Source organism: Panthera uncia (assembly GCF_023721935.1).
Source record: "Panthera uncia isolate 11264 chromosome C1 unlocalized genomic scaffold, Puncia_PCG_1.0 HiC_scaffold_4, whole genome shotgun sequence".
In the NCBI taxonomy this organism is placed as follows: domain Eukaryota; kingdom Metazoa; phylum Chordata; class Mammalia; order Carnivora; family Felidae; genus Panthera; species Panthera uncia.
Window position 1 is genome coordinate 6,737,080 of NW_026057585.1, and position 19,210 is coordinate 6,756,289.

At 48.8% G+C, this 19,210-nt stretch overlaps 1 protein-coding gene across 1 annotated transcript in view; it reads right to left on the reverse strand.

Moving 5' to 3' along the window:
• PTGFRN (prostaglandin F2 receptor inhibitor) overlaps positions 1 to 19,210 on the reverse strand; it is an 85,477-nt gene that overhangs the window by 60,283 nt on the left and 5,984 nt on the right. The gene's annotated exons all lie outside the window — the stretch shown is intronic.

Sequence of the window (19,210 nt, forward strand, 5' to 3'; positions counted from 1 at the left end):
AGATGGCTAAAATACAAGAAACAGCTAATTGAATGCATTGTCAGTAATCAAGGTATGTAGGATCAGGGGACCAAGATCCCAGAAACACACCAACGTGGGCCCCACAATGTCTACTGCTTTTTCTCTTGAGACATTTGCCAATTTTTTTAAATGTTTATTTTTGAGAGAGAGAGAGAGAGAGAGCGAGCATGAGTGGGGTAGGAGCAGAGAGAAAGGGAGACACAGAATCCAAAGCAGGCTCCTGGCTCTCAGCTGTCAGCACAGAGCCCGATGCAGGGCTTGAACTCACAAACCATGAGCTCATGACCTGAGCAGAAGTCAGACGCTTAACGGACTGAGCCACCCACACGCCCCAAGACATTTGCCAATTTTTAAGCGACGTAGGTGCTTCCCAGTGCCTCACAGGGCCAAGACGATAACTGAAGTTCAAACCCCTTTAGGAAGTCATAGCTGGAGAAGTCAGGATCCCAGAGAAAAAGGCAAAAACAGAGAAGCCAGCCTGACCTGCTGCACTGATTTTTCCTCAAGGCGAACTGACATGAAAGCTACACTCAGGGGGACAGGGCTGGGTAAGTGGCTGAGAAGCTAAGAAGAAAGTAAACAGTAGGAGGCTAAAAGGTTAAGCAAAGTTTTCAACCATCTCACAGTACTGGGGAGACGAAAATTGGAATTCTGAGTTCACAAAGGAAGGTAGACTGTAGTAAACACCCCAGGCGTTTGGGGACAGCCCTGAAGGGCCATGCCCTCAGAGTGAGAGCAAAGCTCAAAGAATCAGCTGTCGTCGACACTGAGATCCAGTCTCAAAACATCTCAGTCCCTCACGGGATCGTGGTGAGCTCTTATTCTGCTGGACTGCCAGAAAAACAAGCACATCTTCTTAGGAAAAAGAGAACATCGTGCAGAGATGTAGAGTCTCTGTGGCTTTTCAGTATTCAATTGAAACTTATCTGACGTTCCAGATGATAGGACCAAATGACTGAATTACAAAAGAGGAAGAAAAAAAAAAAAAAGAAAAACAGACAAGAGAAATAGATCCACAGGGATCCAGATACTGCTGTTATCAGCGTGGACTTGAAAATAACTATGATTATTTTACTACAGAAATAAACAACAGAATTTGACCCCTTAACTGAAATCTATTAAAATAATCAAATTGAAATATTAGAATTAAAAACAAAATAAAAAACACATATTTGAAATTAAGAGCTCAATAAACAGGGGTGCCTGGGAGGTTCAGTCAGTTGAGTGTCTGACTTCGGCTCAGGTCATGATCTCATGGCTTGTGGGTTCAAGCCCCGCATTGGGCTCTGTGCTGATAGCTCAGAGCCTGGAGCCTGCTTCGGATTCTGGGTCTCCCTCCCTCTCTGCCCCTCCCCTTCTCGCGCTCTGTCTCTGTCTGTCTCTCTCTCAAAAATAAACATTAAAAAAATTTTTTTAAAAGAGCTCAATAAACAGGTTTAATAGGAGACTAGAAGGAGCAGGAAAAAAGTCAATATAAGTTATCCAAACTGAAGCCCAGGGTAAAAAAAAGGATGAAAAATACAGAAAATAGTGTACAAGACACATAAAAAACAGTAAAAAGGTTAAACACAAGTGTAAGAGAGTCCTACAGGAGAAAGAAAGAATGTGGTAGAAGTAGGCAAAATTAATTTTTGAAGAGATAATGGCCAAGATGTTAAATTAACAGAAGACATCATGTCCCAGATTCAAGAAGTGCTACATATCCTGCGCAGGAGGAATACAGAGAAAACCACACCTAGGAATATCGTGGTAAAACTCTAAAGGCAGAGAAGGGAGCAAGAATACAACCAACAGCTGACTTTTAACAGACACTGCTCGTAAGACAATGGGATGACATTTTTAAAGTAATGACAGAGTTGGGAATGCAAGCCAGTGCAGCCACTCTGGAAAACAGTATGGAGGTTCCTCAAAAACCAAAAAATAGAACTACCCTACGATCCAGCAATTGCACTACTAGGCATTTGTCCACAGGATACAGGTGTGCTGTTTCGAAGGGACACATGCACCCCCATGTTTATAGCAGCACTATCAACAATAGCCAAAGTATGGAAAGAGCCCAAAGGTCCATCAATGGATGAATAGATAAAGAAGATGTGGTATACACACACACACACACACACACACACACACACACACACACACACAATGGAGTATTACTCGGCAATCAAAAAGAATGAAATCTTGCCATTTGCAATTATGTGGATAGAACTGGAGGGTATTATGCTAAGTGAAATTAGTCAGAGAAAGACAAAAATCATATGACTTCACTCATATGAGGACCTCAACAGACAAAACAGATGAACATGAGGGAACGGAAACAAAAATAATATAAAAACAGGGAGGGGGACAAAACATAAGAGACTCATAAATATGGAGAATAAACAGAGGGTTGCTGGAGGGGATGTGGGAGGCGGGATGGGCTAAATGGGTAAGGGGCACTAAGGAATCTACTCCTGAAATCATTGTTGCACTTTATGCTAATTTGGATGTAAATTCAAAACAATAAAAAATAAAATTAAAGTAATGACAGAGAATAACTGCCGACCCACAACTGTGTACAGAAAAAAATTTCCTTAAAAGGCAGACAGAATAAATATGCTTCAACCAACTCTCAACAAGCGAAAGAGAATTGAAAAAATACTAAAGAAATACCAAAAGAAATACTAAAGGGAGTTCTTCAAACGGAAGGAAAATGATCCCAGATGGAATCATGGATGTAAGAAGGCATAAAGAGCAACAGAAAGGATAACTCTGTGGCAAATCTACTGGATGCTGACTATACAGTCCAATATTAGTAATGTCTTCTAGAATTTAACATATATACACAATCAAAATATATGACATCAACAGCACAAAAGCGAGGAGGAGCTTCAATGTTCTAAGGTCTTGCATGATCCTGGAAGTGATAAAAAGGACCACCGGTAGACACTAATAAGTCAACGATGTATGTTCCAACCTCTAAAATAACCACCAAAATGGCAGAATGAATAACAAACAAACTAATGGAGGGAGGGGAGTAATGAAAAAATATCTGATTAATCAAAGAAGCCATCATTTCAGCTAACTTCATAGAAGCACTTCTCATTTATTCTGTAATCTATTCACTTCGATTCATCAGCAAATAGCTGCCAACAATAAGTTGGGTATAATCTGCTGTGTGTCTCTTATACCATGCACCGAGCTGGGTGCTATTCAAAACTTCCCTTAATGAATCCACAGAACAGAACCAGAAGGTAGACACTACCTCCCCTATCAGAGAACTGATGAAACTGAGGACCGAAGCTGAGACAACAGATGCAAAGAAGTTAAACAACTTGCAGAAGGCCATCACAGCTATTAAAGGAGGGACTCCCACCCAGATTCATCTGGCCTATGTGCTGCCCTGTCCAAAGACGGGCCGGAATGGTTTGCTTTCGACTGCATTGTTGATATCACCACCTTCAGTTGGTTTTGTCCTTGCTCCTAGTAGGAAGAAGAAACCGCTCGAAATTCCATATGAAATATTTCAAATTCTCCAAGGGCAGTGTGGACCGGCTAGGCAGCAACATAACAACGAGTCACTAAGAGAGGAAATATTACACGTTCTCAGTATGATGTAGATAGAAAGAGAATTGTCATAAACCATTTCCAGTTTCTTCAAAACCTTCTCGGACCTGTTCCTTCATTATTTTAAGCGATACGAACCTGAACATTTCACACAATCATATTCAAAAAAGGGAAAAGAACTTTATCCCTTCCCATATAGGAAGGACTTCTGCAATCCCTACTGCTGTGACTTTTCAGCAGTAGGGATAACTAAGAAGCAAGAGGTAATCGCTTCCAGATTACCATTTCCCTACCTTTGAAGTATTCAAGAAAATTAGTAAAGGCCTTCAACTTTCTTGTAGCGTGCCGAATGGATGGGGATGGGAAAGAAAAGTCAGGCAAGTTTTTCAAGGTAAGCTATTCCTGCAACACTTATTTCAATAAGTGCTTACTGGCAACCGTGAGGAATCATTAAGAGAGACAAGCTAATGAAGACTAAACCGTATTTATCTACCCTCTTCCACCCCTTCATGATATCCATGGGAAATATGCAGATTTTATTTCTTGGGTTATCATCAACATTATTCTAAATCAAGACCCACAGAGTACAGTGTATCTGTAAAGGATTTTTTTTTTTTTTTTCGATTGTTTCCATTATTGCACAAACTTTATCATCTCACTGAGCTGCCCGGAAGCAAATAATCTGACTTTCCAACCTGAGCCATTTGTAAGATGAATATTGGCAGTTACTGAATCCATTGGTACAGGGAGAGCTGAAATACTGCAACAAAGAGCTTATGGTATTGCAGTCTGCCTTGTCAAAGGACATCTAAATCCCTCTTTTCTGAGTCCTTACAAGGCCACTAAAAGAGACCGGGGGCGGGGGAGGGGGGGGGCGCACGGGGTACGGATTTCCACATGGAATCCCCAGTCCACATGTGAGCTAGAGATGAACACAGAGAAGGTCAAACTTGCAAACTCTAGTAGAGCCTTTCCTGGCGTGTCGGACTCACCAAATGAAAAACCTTTGTCTCTTCACGTCTGCCATTGCGAGGTCTGGCAGGAAGAGACGGTGGCAGCTCTCCCTAAGTGACAAAAACGCAGCCATGTACACACGAAACAAGTCAGAGCCAGCAGAGAACGTGTAATGGAGTCACATATGGTGGTACTTCAAAATCCCATCTGAACGCAAATCAGGTTCTACAAGAGCAGGTCGTATAATCATTTAAAAAAAAAAGAAAAAAAGCAAGGTTCGGCTCAGACCTCCTCAGGATGCACTAGACAAATATAAGACAGCATTACTCACTCGACAAACAGCTACCGAGCAGGAAGCCCCTGTGCGAGACGACAGGAGAGAGAAGGGCTAACCAGCCTCTGGAACTTCTCCTGGGAGATTTAGAGTGTGTTAAGAGCCATTAGGTGCACACGAAAACTGTAATATAAGGAAGAATATGAGAGACCAAAGAGAGGTACTAACGAGTGCCATGGGGTTCGAAAGTGAGGGCATGTCCACCCAAAGGGTTTAGTGGAAAGCTTCATGGGTGTCAACAGCTGAATTAGGCCTTTTGAGAATGGCGCTGGACTGGGGACACTGAGGATCAAAGTGCTTTTTTTCGCAAAAAAAAAAAAAATCCTTTGCAGAAGGGAGGAGCATAAGGAAAGAGCCTGGGGTGGGGGGAGGGACCCATGGGGAGCAGGGGGGTTGGAGCAGTGACCAAGGGCAGACAGGAGTGGACACATGGGAGGTCCGTCGGGAGCCCTCTGCACGGGGACAGGCGGGACAGAGGAGAACCAAAACTAGGGCAATGGAGGCAATGGAAAGGCAGCAGCTCTGAGGGCCACGCTAAGAAGCAGCCTCAATTGATAGACCTGTGGCATTAGAGACAGCAAGGAAGGGCTAACAGCTGCCTAAGCAAACAGTGGAGAAAAAGAGCCAGTGACATGTAGGCAGGTTGAAAGGTCCGCCAGGCAGTGGGGATGGAAAACCCCCAAAAGGTATCTGAGCCCAAAATGAATGTGGAGTCGCACGCATGGAGGGAGGTGGGTGAAGAGAGCATCTGTGTAAAGGTAAAGACGTGGGATCACTGAGGTCACCACAAAACAGAGTGCAGACAAGAGCAGGAGGGACAAACCACCATTGATCTCTTGCATTTAAGACACAAGCAGCCGAAAAAGACTTAGCAAAAGCAAAGAAAACAAAAAATCACAGACACAGAGTTAGGGAAAAAACAGGAAAGGCTTCTATCCTGGCAGCCGTGGGATGCAAGGCTTTCAAGATTAAAAGGCTGAGAGTAACGTGCCATTCCCTTATGCACACACCCATCTCCTTGCTCCTGGCAGCCTGCAAGCTGGTCAGGCGGGACCTGCTCCCTACCCTGCATCCTGCACAGTATCGAGAGCAGACTCCTGCGATAGGTTTCGGTTTGGAAAAAAACAAACAAAAACGAATAGCAATGTCACACCTGCAGAAAAGTCAAGGCAGAGCGCTGCTGAGAAACGACTACTGAATTGATAACTACTGGTCACTGGTAACCACGGAAATGCATTCTCAGTGATGCGGCGTGGGATTTCCAGAGACAGAGCCAGGGGAAAGGGAACGGTCAAGGATGCAATCCAGAGAGGGCACAACCATGAAAAAGATCCAAAGCCGGCAAGACAAAGGGCACAAGTGGGAAGTTGATCCTGCAAAGTCAACCAGTCGGTTCTCCAAGCACCTTCTAGGCACTGGGGACACGCAGCTCAGTGTCCCTGCTCGTAAGAAGCTGGTGTTCTAGTAAGGAAGGGGGCAAGGAACAAACTCAGAGTGCTGATAAATAACCTGATAGGATAGTGACAGGGATGGGTGGGGGAGGGGTAGCAGGCTGCTTTTGCCAACAAGGTCAGGAAAGGTGATCCTCTCACAAGGTCACCTTGACCTTGAGTTCAGACCAGAATGAGGAGGAGGCAGGGGCTGAACGCTGGGGCAAGACTGCTCCGGGCAGAGAGAACAGCTAGTATAAAGGCACCAAGACAGAGCAAGCTTGGGGTGTTCACGGAATAGAAAAAATGTCAGTGTGACTGGACTGTAATGAAGGAGGGGGCAGAGGCCTTGACTCTGGTTGGAATGGGAAGCACATCAGCTAGGGAATGACAGACAGACCCTGCTTTTTAGAAAGCTCCCCCCGGCTGCTGTGTGAAAGACGGATTATGTTGGGCCCAACTGGGAAGCGAGGACAAGGTACAGTAGATCAAGTACACGATGATGGGCACCTGTCCTCAGGCTGTAATGGCAGTCATTCTCAGAGTGGTCAGACTCAGGATACACCTTGCATAGTTAGTCGATCCTTAAACCACATGGGGGTTAGGGGTGCCAACCCCCCAGGCAGCCAAAAATACACATATAAGTTTTGACTCTCCAAAAGCTTAGCTACGAATAGCCTACTGTTGTTGACCGAAAGCCTTCCTAATAACATAGTTGATGAACACAACATTTTGTATGTCCTACGGAGTGTATATTATATTCTTAAAATACAGTAAGCTAGAGAAAAGGAAAATATTATGAAAATCAGAAGAAAGAAAATATATTTATCGTACGGTACTGTAAAAAGTCCGCACGTAAGCGAATCTGCATATATAGTTCAAACCCACGTTGACCAAGAGTCAGCTATGTATATCTGGAGCTGGGGGGAGGCACAAGCAAAGAGCTTCATTGAAGAGTCACCAGCACATAGATGATATTTAAAGCCACAGGTTGCCTGGGGTCATACAGGGAGACAGAATGTATACATAATTATAGAGACAAAAGGAGCCAAAGACAGGGCCCTTACTTTTGTTAGAATTTAGGAGAAAAGGATGGGTAAAATTAAAGCCCCCCCCTTTTTCTTATGTTTTATTTTATATTTGAGAGAGAGAGAGAGAGAGAGAGAGAGCGCGAGCAGGGGAGGGATAGAGAGATAGAGACAGAATCTAAAGCAGGCTCCAGGCTCCAAGCTGTCAGCAGAGCCCGACGCGGGGCTCAAACTCACAAGCAGTGAGATCATGACCGGAGCTCACCGAAATTGGATGCTTAACCAACTGAGCCACCCAGATGCCCAAATTATAATAAAGTTTTGAGGCAAAAGCTTGAGGAAACATTAAGTTCATCTCCAATGTCTCAGTAAAGTAGCAGAGAGGGGTTTAGATCTTATCATGGAAAAGGTTTAGAATAAGCCATTAGAAGGAATATAATAGAGGGGCGCCTGGGTGGCTCAGTCGGTTAAGCACCCGACTTTAGTTCAAGTCATGATTTCACTCATAGTTTGTGAGGTCGAGCTCCGCATCGGGCTCTGTGCTGACAGCTCAGAGCCTGGAGCTGTTTTGGATTCTGTGTCTCCCTCTCTCTGCCCCTCCCCTGCTCATGTTCTGTCTCTCTCTCTCTCTTTCTCTCTCAAAAATTAATAAACGTTAAAACTTTTTAAATAAAAGCATTAAAAAAAAGGATTGTAATAGGAAACCATTACAGAATGAACACAAGGGAGGGCTGAAATGCAGTAATGACCCCCTGATTTGGGGGAAACTCAGGTGGGCAGGTTTCGAGATTCTCCCCAGCAGCACGATACAGCTCAGGATCAGAGACAATGGTCGGTGTGGATAACTCAACCACGTGCAAGAACTGGCAAAGGATTATGGGAGTGGGTTATGGGATATTGACAAGCCCACCGTTGAAATGCACGCCACACTAGGAGTAGAGCCCAGGACAGTGAGCGTGGCCTGGTGGACTGGACAACAGGAACATTCAAGATCGAGGGATCACAGTGAGGATGAAGATTAGGTTCAAGAGACACAAGGGAACTTAAAAGGGGAAAGAAGGAAGAAGCTGTGGTCATGAGGAAAATCAGAGTGGACAATCAAAAAGGGAAAAGAGGGGCACACGGGTGGCTCAGTCAGTTGAGTGTCTGACTTGGGCTCAGGTGTGATCTTGCAGTTCGTGAGTTCGAGCCCCACGTCGGGCTCATGAGTGTCAGCCTGTCAGCGCAGAGCCCTCTTCGGATCCTCTGTCCCTTCTCTGCCCCTCCCCTGCTTGTGCTCTCCCCCACAAATAAATGTTAAAAGAAAAAAAAAAACGGTAGAAGAATTCTGAGTGACAACAAGGTCCAGGTATGGCCATTAAATCTCACACAGTGGGATTTTCCTAGGGGCTGAGCTTACCGTAGAAGGCCCTCCCTGAGTCTTTGCTGGCCCAGGCTGGCTGCCGCAACATGAGGGAGGGGCAGGGTGGCGAACAGACCACGGGGCGGGGAAGGGTGGTCCAGTCATGCAAGCCTTGTTCTCACCTAACATCTATCTCAGGTGATATCTGGCTCCGGTCTGTAGCTGCTCATACCTGCTCATGGGCATGGGGTAGCCTTCATCCAGGGCAAGGCAGAGCTAGTATCCATATGCCGTGGGTCAAACAAGAACCCGGTGACACGAACAACACTGACTCCACCGGAACTGACAGGCTCTTCAGGAACAACCCGCCTTCACTTAGCTTCTGGTGCTGAGATAACCATTACCTCCGGCACGACGGACAGGAGCGCGAGGACAACAGGAGAGATGCAGGGCCCCCAGCGGCTGAAAAACGCAACTGCAAGCCACTTCTTAAAAGACTGGTTCATGAGGGCCCCTGTTGGGATGAGCACTGGGCGTTGTATGGAAACCAGTTTGACAATAAATTTCATATTAAAAAAAAAAAAAGACTGGATCACGAACTGACTGAACTTCTTCCTAGTAAAATGCTGTATCCTATAAGCATGACATGGCTTCCAGTTCCGGGGCCTCTGAGAGACCCCGGGGTGGGGGCAGAGCCTTGCGAAATCTTTAATTCTAAGTTATGAAATCGTGGGGTTTCTCTACTGTGTCAGCTCGGCTAAGCTGGCACTACATCTCCCAGCATCCTCCTCCCTGTGCAGCTCCGGGTTGAGAGGAACCCAGAATTTTTCAGAAGCACCTGTGAGACTTGGGAGGCAGAGGGAAGGGAAGCTGCAGCCATTACGCTCTGGTGGTCGCCATGGCTAAAGATGGCGAGAGACAGATGTGCGGGCACTCGCGGGCACTAGTTTTGTCCCGGTTTTTCTTTCTGCTCCAGGTTTCTTCCCAAGCACTATCCCTAGAGACCAGCGTGACCCCAAGACCACCACCGGCTCGGCTGCAAAGTCAGAGGCGGTAGCTCTAAACAGGCTTTTCCCAGACCCTTTGCCACCCCCTCCCCCGCTTCACTGTCCCACTCTGCATGGCTCCCAGGTCCTCTGTAAGCCCCAACCTGGCCACCGGTGCTTCAGGAGGCCTGACCGGTGGTTTTCCTCGGCTCCTCTGGCTCCCCCTTTCAAGCCTTCACTTCCTCAGCATCTCCCATAATTGTGTAAAGATTAATTCCTCTGACACAGGCCTTGTTCCACCATATTTACAGTGGCTCTGCTTCCCTGATGGAACCCTAACGGACACAGTAGGCCAAGTATTGAGCAGACAGCTTTGCCCTCAAAGACTCAGTAATGGACAGAAACCACCTTACATTTATAGCCCTGCTTTACAGTTTGCAAAGCCTGCTCACATGATTTAATACTCAACCTTGAGAGGATTAAATAAGGAAACTGAGGTTCCGAGAAGTTAGGTGGCCAAATGACACGCGCAGAGACCACTTTGAGGCAACCTGCGCTAATGAGTAACCAAAATAACTCTCTACGTGTAGAATGATTTAAACAATTCTCTGCCCAAGGACCAGAGACAGAAAAGGCTGCGGCAAGATTTATCCAGAAGGATTAGTTTGGAGCGTTCTGTAAAATTAACAGCTGCTAGCGGCCCAAGCACTGAGCAGCATCCCTCACTACTCAGCCATTTTCAATTCTCCCCATGTTCGAACTGGCCAGCGTGGTCTGCCAAGTTCTGGGCGAACACCTGGCCCTCCTTTCAGCCTCTAGTTTCAAGAGAATGGGGGATTCACATTGGGTTTAAACTGGCATTTGTGCGTGGAAGGCACCTGAGACAGTCGTCGGTGAAATACTCCCCTACTCCTACCGTAGCCAGCTTTGTCCTCTCTCTCTATTTTACTGTCTCCGGTACCCTTTCCCTGCTCTTTCTTAGCCTTGTCCACCCTTCTTCCCTAGCGAGGCCTCACTCAAGCCCACCCTTGACACCTCTAGGCACACTGCCAGTTGCCATGGGTGGTGTGGACGTCCCTGCCCATCTTCCCCACTGAGGCTCAGTAAGCAATACACTGTGGTGGTCTTCAACAGAAGACTCTGGGTTCACACGCCCTTTAAGGAGAAGACTTTAGCTCTATCAGTCTGATATTTCACACACCTACCGTGTGCTGAACCACATCACCAGGTAAGGTGACTGAGCCAACACCTAGCCAAATGCCAGAGCTGAGGAGGCGGAAACAGTGTGGCAGCTTTGCAGAAAGGCCAGGAGGAGAGGAGTTCTCCAACAATGGGAATCCTAAGATATAAGTAAATAAAGGACAGGAGGGGCTTAAAGCATTCTAGGGAACACAGCACCTGAAAAAACAAAACAAAACAGACACTCACCTACAACATCAGACTTAAACTCCTCCAGGTGGCATTCAAAGCGCTTCCCAATCTTACGATTTTCTCTCCCGTCCCAACCCTTTCCCTCTGGAGAGGCCCTCAGCTCTAGCCGCAAAAATGCCCTTACAAATGGGTCAATTTCCCTACCCTCGCTCTCCCCTCTGCCTGAAACAAATATCCCACCCCTTCTCTGTCAGACAAAACCCCGATGATCGACAAGATTCAGTAAGCTCATAGAAGTTCACCTGACGGAAGCCGTTCCTGATCCCCAACCTCCCCCTTCCCCCCGCCTCAGTCCCCAGCCAGAGTTGTGAATGTGCCTCTGAGGGGCAACTCGGCTCAGCCACCGCTCGTGGGAAGCTCGTGTGCTGCCCTCATAGGACTGTGAGCCCCTTGAAGGGGCAGATCGTTGCCTCCTCATCGCCACATTCCCAGCCCAGCAACGTGCCTGGTGACAGAATGACTGATCACTTCTACCTCAGTGGGCTTTGGCAAACTGGAATGTCAGAACCCAAACTGATCTTTGGATCATCGTCTAGGGGGGTGAACAGGAGTTACTTCATCTCACTGATATCAGAAATGACCCCTGATCAGTAACTTCCAGAAGAGCTCTTTGCTAAGCTCAGCGCAGAAAGCAAAGAGCACAGGGCTAGGGCACCTGTCACACACAGCATCGGTCAAGAACACCGTGGGGTGGGGACCTCGGCACCTCAGGAGGCAATGCAATCCCAATATTCCAAAGCCCACATTTTGACACCTCAGGGTTATTATCACTCAGCCGTGGGGCTAGAGGAGCCAACACAGCTGGGTGCTTTGGATCCTTATAAAAGGTTCTCGTTCCAGACACGGCACCAAAGCCTAAAAAACGCACAGACAGGTACAGAGGAGACACAGGTAGTAACACACACAGGTATGGAGCATTACGTCCGTCACCTTACCTCTCCTGCAAGAGCGCCTCCGTCTAAACCAGCCCCCAATACTCTCCCTTCTCTCCACATGTTTTCGTCTCGAATGATCTCGGACACCTCTTCAACGTCACCTCGCTTCCCATGTGTGGGTCATGCCTCCACATCTAGACTGGCAGCTACAGGGGTCAAGGGACTGTGTCTACATCCCTATGTGCCCAGAGCTCTAGAGTAACGCCTGGCACAGGGTGGAGAGGAAGTAGTAGTTACGAAGGAGGCAAAAGGAGGGGCGAGCCATGGGCCGCAGGCAGCAGCACACTGCCCCTTCCCTCAGACGTGGCCAGAGCTGGCTGCTGGCCGGAGCAGGGGTGACAGGCCCGCGGGCTGTGGTCTGGACTGACCCCGCCACGGGGCCCCTGAGGCTCGCACTGGGAGTAGAGAAGCCTGCTTCTCCACGCTGTGAGCACGAGGAAGCCCAGGAAGGGAGGAGATGCCAGTTGGGGATGGGAGAGGTTGTGTCAACCCCACAAAGGGAGGAAGGGGTGGAGGTGGCAGAAAGACAATAGCCAGAGCCCACGAGTCGTCGGTCCTCCACACCAGCTGCCAAGGAAAAAAACTGAGGAAAACCTCCTAAGCAAGACTGGAGGCTTTCCCGTCCCTTCTTTTTCACGTGTGGACTCCATTTTCTCCTAGCCCACTCCACAGCCCTCTGTCCTAGAAATGGAGTCACAGGCAAGTCCACAGAAATACTGTGGTAGTCACAAAAAGAGACCGCAAGCACGCGTGCAAAAGAGAGGACACACAGGTCACCTCTGAATCCTGTGATTAAGGTTCCACAACACAGATTTTACATGTGCATCTCACAGAGGTGTGGTACATGCCCTCTACAGTACACACGCTATTTGCACACGTATATATGCAAGATATCTACAGACGTTTTCTAAGCACACACACTAATCTAATCGTCCGCAGGCTTGCATGCCTACACGCCGGGGTAAACAAAAACGGACACCGTCCCGTTTTCACGGGCCTTCCAGCTGGGGTGAGATAAAACCCTTCCTAATAAACAGACCATCAATTGATGGCTGTGCTGTGAAGGAACGTGGCTCAACGAGAGCCAATGACAAAGGAATGTGCTACAGGCAGCCTCATCCTGGATCAGAACGTGTCATCCTCTCTCAGGGCAGCAAGGCTTGACCTGAGCCCCAGAGACTCAAACAAATGGAATTAATTCCAAGATGACATATGAACAGAAGAGGGGCACTGCATACATAGGCTGTAGAGTCGGTTCCTAAGGGCATGGAGTGAGGGTGACTGGGGAAAACGATCACGGGTTCCGTTTTCACACTTGTCTGTTCTGAGGCCCGGATGCCTTCGATGAACGTGCTGGACGGGACACAGAGCTCGTGTGAGCACTGCTATTTCCTTAGGACCAAACTCACACCCGGTCTTGGGGTTAACTGCCGTAAGGCTCGTGGATCCTGAGGCTATAACTGGGCAGTATACCCCCACCTTGCTACACCGCTGTGATATTCCGGAGATGCGCCCACAGAGCTCCCTCCTCTGCCACTTACGAGCCAGGTACAACCCTTGAGCTGAGACTCATCCTGGTGTTTCGACTGCACACTTATTTGCGGGATAAATTGTTATTAAAGCAGGGGCTCTGATGAACGGACCACGCGGTTGCATAAACTGGGTTTCCAGAGAAAAGCATCTAAAATCCCCCTTCTCTCCTCTACGAGGTATCTGTGTCTCTTATCAGGTGTTAGTCCTTTGAAGAAATGTTCTGATCGACCACCTATGGGGAATATCAGTAATTGTTTTGTGAGCCATTTTCCTTGTAGGAAACAACCCAGAATAGGATTAGGGCCTGACTTACCACCTTAATTTAGCAGGCGAGCTCCCTGCAAGCCCCAGCAGACCTCACCAGCCTTATGCACTTGGGCTCTGAGCTGCTATGTGGGCACTGACAACACCTCTCAGGGTGACTTTGCTCACATTCGTCCTCTCCGCCAACCTCCCCTCCTTAGAGCTTAATATCCACATCCCCTGAGGTCTCTCGTACCGTTCCAGTTTAAGTCAGCTAATTCCCGGACGGAATGCCAACCGGCAGGACACCGATCTACTCCCACCTCTGAGACACTGTGCGGGTCATTTTCCTAACTTGAAATGCTCTGCCTGCTCCTGGCTCAAAGTGCTTTCTAGTCCCACCTGCTCCGTGGAGCCTTTCCATAATAACAGCTCCTGGCCTCGCTTTTGTCCCTGGGATCCTGACAGCCCCATATGCACAGCTATCTAATGATTCAGCCGCTTCGACGTTTCAAAAGCACCGGTGATCCACTCTGTTATAACGGGTTCTGTCTCCACGTTGGCCCCCCCTTTCCTAGTTCCTTTGTAATTTCCCAGTGTCAGAAACACAGTAAATAGTCCCTAAGTGCTACTGAAGCACTAAAAGGTAAGCTCCCGAGGAAAAGCAGGAACGTCTCATACGGCAGAGTAGGGTAGCAACTGGGCACAAATCATTTATCCACAACCGCCACCACTTTGCGCAATCCAGGGGCCCGCCACATGCCAGGCTCTGGGCTAGGCACCGTGGCCTGAGCTTCAGGCTTACTGCACGGATTCCTCAGTCGAAGATGACAGACTACGGTGCCCTGTAATAAATAAGAAAACATTTGGATGTGCCAGCCTTCGGAAAATGGAAAAATGAATCACCATGCCCAAAGTGGCTTGGCTTCGCTTTCTGAAGTCCTCGCCGCAACAGAAGCCGAGCGGCAGCGCACTGGACAGACACCAAATCGGCTGGCACTCTGCTCTTAGGACATCCTGGGGGACGGTGCATTCATACCGCACGAGCCAGCCCTTCACCTTCAAACACATGCAAGAACTCACTCCTGGAAGGCTCCTGGTAAGCCTGGGAAAATCTCCACATCCAAGATGAGTGAGGAGCACTGTTAGGTCAGCAGCACACATTACATCTCAAGGCAGCCAGGACGCAGCAAAGACCAAGGCCACAGCAACAACACGGAGGTCCTCCGGGTACACCCTTTTCGTTGGTATCACATTCAACGTCGTTTTTACCTTCCTCCTTCAGACTAACAGAATGAAAAGGAAGAAAGTCCCCACACACGAGAAACACATTTCTGAGCCAGTTAAGGCTCTTGATTGGAAATGTCGGAATTTCGACCCTCTTATCCTTTAGGCAAGTGGAAAATACAAACTAGTGTCGATATGTGGACACATTTAAAGATGTCTTTGTCTCTTCTCACTATGGGGTGGAGACTGTTAGGAAAAAGAGAGTCTATGCAAAGTAACCGTCTCCCAGGCTCTCTCCTAGATTGGAAGGCTAAATGTGGAAGAAAACACAAGTCACATTTCTGAGGGCTGAGACTTGATTATCTCCACCCCGACTCACTCACTAATGGCTGATTTCCTCAACAACACTTACAAACAACCGAATCAGTAATAAGAAAATGTCCGCCATCTAGAAATGCCTAATTGGTTTTACTGTTTCTGCAACTTCTCCCAGAAAGTCCGTCTGAAGGCGCAGTTGGCCTGGTGGTTGGGATACCTCCATGACCTCAAGAACCACAGGGAAAGATACCCTGTTTCCCAGCACGGGAAGTGGTCTGGAAGGAGGAAGCAGTTACCAACACGGACACAGAACAACAAACAATTCCCAGAGCCCTCTGGGTCCCCAGCCATCCCTCTGTAGAAAGGTGCCAGGCAGGTGAGAGGTGAGAGGCGCAGGCTATAGACAGGAGGAGAGCTGGGGAAGATAGGCCAGGAGCCAGGGACCCCAGGGCTGGACCAAGCAGCCCATATGGCCGCCAGCAGGGGTCAGCGCGGATTCCAGCAGTTCTGGAGATGGAAGGGGGCCTTCGGGATCAGCTAGCCCAGGCCTTACTGGACTGAGGCTAAGAGCTAGTCAGCAACTTGTCCAAGGTCACAAAACTAGTGAGTGGAAGATCAGGGCCAGAATCTGCACCTGCTGTTTTAAAAGACAAGGAAACACATGTTATCACATTTTGGCTAATTGTATCAATTCCTCTGTCTGTTTTCCAACCCAGGTCAGACTCTGCATATCTGTACTGACACAGAGAAGCAGAACAGCCTACTGTGGTAACACGCCCAGACTCTGGAGCCAGGCGGTGTGGGCTTGAATCCCAGCAGCTCCGCCACTGCCCGTAACCTGGAGCAGTTTGCTCCATGTCTCTGTGACTCAGTGTTATCATCTCTCAAACGGGGGTGGTAACAGCACCTGCCTCATGGGTTCTGAAGCTCGCTAAAGGACTTCATATACGGTAAGTGCAGTGCCAGGCACAAACTAAGTGCTATGTAAGAGGTAGGGAGGAATTTCTTAGGGAGGAATAATCCCCATATTGGCTTCTCCCTGGCATACCTGCTCTCCAGCCCCCAACTCCTGCTAGTCACAGGATCCTGCCTTTTCCCTACAACACCTGGACGCGATATAATTGCCACCACAACAGACCTACGTGAACCGCATCCTTCGTGGCCAACTGAGCGCCTGTCACATTCCCATAGAGCCCACCCCAGCTCACTTCTAGCTCTAACCCTGACCACGGCCTTTGCCTCAGACAGAGCTCACCAAGGGAAGCCAAGGCCACCAGATACATGCCAAGCTCTCTTCCAGGCCAATGTTCTCAAACTTTAGCAGGCATTTGAATCTCCTGGGGATCCGGTTAAAACACAGACTCTGACTCCACAGACTGGAGTGCAGGCCCTGAGATTCTCCCTGATGCCACCAACGCAGCCGGTCCCCGAACCCCACTTTGAGTAGCAAAGGTCTAAGGAGCACAGAAAGTGTAGTGTTTGCATTTTTCTAGATTTTTATCTTCGTGACAAACCTGCGAGCGAGATATTAGTCCCACTTGACAGATGTAGAAGCCAAGGTCAGAGAGGTGAAGAAACCCGTCCGATGTTGGAGGGCTGCTAAAGGGCACATTCCAAAGCCTGATCCCTACTTGGCCTCCATGAAAGTGATTTCCGAGAGAAGAAAGAGTTTAGAAAAAGCACATGGAATACAAACTGCTGAAATCTTCTTAGCCGGTGAGCATGAGATAAAGATGGGTTATAAAAATGGCCACAAAGTCCCTGTGCTGGAAGTCCCACCTAGCAGCTGAAGGTCTAAAAGCAGCCATCAGAAAGGAGGCTAATTCCACCAATCAACAAGGAAGAAGAAGTCCAGAGGAACACGGGAAACACTTTCAGTTTGTGCAGAGAAAGGGAACACACGGACAACCTCTATCGGGCATGTCTGGGGACTCTGTGACCACTCTTCAGGCTAAAAAGGCTGCAAGCGTGGCCGAGCCCATGGTTCCCATGCCACACTGCTCCCTGCACATCCCCCCTCCACCTCGCCCTTCCCTCCTCTCGGGGAGACTGCCTGGCACTCCGACCTCCAAGGCCAGGGCGCTCTGGAAGCCTCCCACCTGCTGCCTCCCGTCCCTGGAGTGCAGCCCCAGCAATCATCCTGTAGCAGCCCTCCGCCCCGCTCAGCCTGGCCTCCCAGCAGGCAACACCCTGAAAAGGTGGGCTGTGGCACCTGCTATGGCGGTCCCACTTCACTCACTCCTCGACGTCGGCGATTCCGCCTCGTTCTTCACTGTTGGGTCAGAATCACAATCTCGCAATCCAAGGCTTCTCTTCGCCTTGATCTTCCTGCATTTTCAGCAGCATTTGACCAACCCCCATAGCGGGTCTCCTCAAACCCTCTCTGCTTGCTTCTGGCAGGGGGCTCTCCTGGATCTTCCTCCAGCCCTGACTATTCCTTCTAGAACTCTCCTTTCCTGGTCCTGCTCCCTAGCTGCTGCCATCCCCGGCTGCATGCCCTTGACCCTCACCTCCATCATCCAGGAGGTGCTGCATCCTGTGGGGACACCACCCACCACACACCCATGCATCCCGTCCCACCCGAGGGACGGCAGACCTGAGTCAGCTCGGTTCACTGTGCAATCGGCAGTCAAAACAATGCCTGGGCCGAGGAGTGTGCACGCTCTCAGTAGTCACTGAATGGATAAGTGACCTCTCACCAGGTCACTGGACTGCACAATTTCCACCTTCAAACAGCACCTCCCAAGGCCAGAACGGGGCGAAAGGGTTGTGGTTCACCGGTAAGAGACAACTAGCAATCGTGGTCAAACCGGAGCGCACACGGGAAGTGATAATATCTGCAGGGCCTTCTTCAGTAAACAGGGCGTCTGGTTTAGAGGCAGCTCCGACCTGTGGGCTCCGGGGGCTGAGAGCATCTGCATCATGACACTGGCTCCTCTTACCATGGCCGACAGGCTGCGAAGTTCTGGCCCAGTCCCGCTCTACATAAGGATGGAGAAGAATCGTTACCAGGACATTCTTGGCTTGGTGTCACTTCTATTTTAAAATTTTTTTAAAATGTTTTCTTTATTATTGAGAGACAGAGAGAGACAGAGCACGAGTGGGGGAGGGGCAGAGAGAGGGGCATAGAATCTGAAGCAGGCTCCAGGCTCTGAGCTGTCGGCACAGAGCCCGACGCGGGGCTCGAACCCACAGACCGCGAGATCATGACCTGAGCCGATGTTGGACACTTAACCGACTGAGCCACCCAGGCGCCCCTTGGTGCCACTTTGAAGGTCTGAGAAGTAACCCAACCATCTGCACACTGCTTCTATTTCATTAGGATTCAAAGGGAGCATCCATTCTGAAATGCGTCCTGAACCCTTCAACGTAATCCTGTCCTTCGCAGTGCCGAGAAAAATTCATCTGAGACACAGCAACCCTAGCCAGTGTTTCTCGACTCCCCTGAAATATCCCGAATGATGCAAATGCTCACGTTCCAGCTGCTTATAAAGGTGCAAAGCAGGATGCAATTAAGGTCCCAGAAACATCATACTTAAACTTGAATCATGCTGCTGAGCGACTCCATAATCTCACACAAACACTTAGGGAGCATTGTGGAGAAATCAGCATTCGAAGAACACAAACGTGTACACGGTGCCATTATCTCTAGTCTCCGGGAAATCACATTGCCGGTCCGCAACTGCGTTAACGACCGGGTCTCATTCTGGTGCTTTGCAAAGACTCTACAGTTGGTGGGGGGGGGGGGGGGGGGAGGGGGGAGTGATTATTCCAAGACCTAAAAACCACTGACTGTGCCAACTGCAGCACTTCGCCTTTTCCAGAAGATAAATTATGAAGCGTCTTTGCCAGTTCAAGTTATTTTCCCAAGGCACAGAGTCA